Source organism: Penaeus monodon, chromosome 27 (genome assembly GCF_015228065.2).
Source record: "Penaeus monodon isolate SGIC_2016 chromosome 27, NSTDA_Pmon_1, whole genome shotgun sequence".
Classification (NCBI taxonomy): domain Eukaryota; kingdom Metazoa; phylum Arthropoda; class Malacostraca; order Decapoda; family Penaeidae; genus Penaeus; species Penaeus monodon.
In genome coordinates, this window is record NC_051412.1 from 34,917,135 (window position 1) to 34,917,985 (window position 851).

Below are 851 nucleotides of genomic sequence, written 5' to 3' on the forward strand. Positions count from 1 at the left end.
CCATATGTACCTATCCGATATCAGACATTTCCTTTCAACGCCCAAAATGTGCATAGTATCGTTAGGAACTCTTGCACCAATTTTTGTACATAAAATTGTGAACAAACCTGCTATGTTGTTCGACAGAAGGAAGCCGTGTTGCGCGACAGAAAATGGCTGTGTTGCAGATCAGAAGGCGACTGTGTTGCGCCACAGAAAATGGCTGTGTTGCACATCAGAAAACGACTGTGTTGCGCCACAGAAAATGGCTGTGTTGCACATCAGAAAGCGACTGTGTTGCGCCACAGAAAATGGCTGTGATGTGCGAGAGAAAACAGGACGATAGCGTGCGGCGAATATATGCAAATCATGATGAAGACATCGAGTCCTATTCCTCTCAGTGTGCATGCGGAATGGTATGTGATTAACCCGACTCGCAAAAACCGACGCATAACACCAGTGAACGTTCGGGAGTTTGACCTTGGTCCGGTCTATCCAAGCGTTTGTTTTACGATATTACGTTCGCACGTCTGCACGCGACAAGTTCCCCTGGGTTGTTTACGTGTTTATTCTATCCCACGTGTCTTCTGGTGTTCATTTACTCACTAAAAATCCCCTTTGCCCCATCCTTCCTCTTTCTCCACCTGATATGGGTGTTACCCGCCTTACCTGCTGGGCCGGTCTTCACTCCCTTGGGCGCCAGTGCTTCGATTCTACGAAACTTCTTATCCCAGTCAGGCACCGAAGTGGCAACGCTGACTGTACTGTGAAATTCTGTTCGCGATTGTATTTACATTGCTCGCAGTATATGAGTAGTTTTAGAAAAGTACAGGCAGCTAGATACTGACACATACGTTGGTGCATACAGGTAT

The 851-nt window shown here is 46.8% G+C and overlaps 1 protein-coding gene across 2 annotated transcripts in view; it reads right to left on the minus strand.

Annotated features, from left to right (window-relative positions):
• Positions 1–851, minus strand: part of LOC119590395 — an 8,525-nt gene that overhangs the window by 7,406 nt on the left and 268 nt on the right. Inside the window, exon 1 of one of the 2 annotated variants that reach the window (XM_037939065.1) lies at positions 649–760. The exons of the other annotated variant lie outside the window; for it this stretch is intronic. The gene's annotated coding sequence lies outside the window, so the exon portion shown is untranslated. Of the gene's footprint in view, positions 1–648; positions 761–851 lie in introns of those variants that run through there. 2 annotated transcript variants of the gene reach the window in all.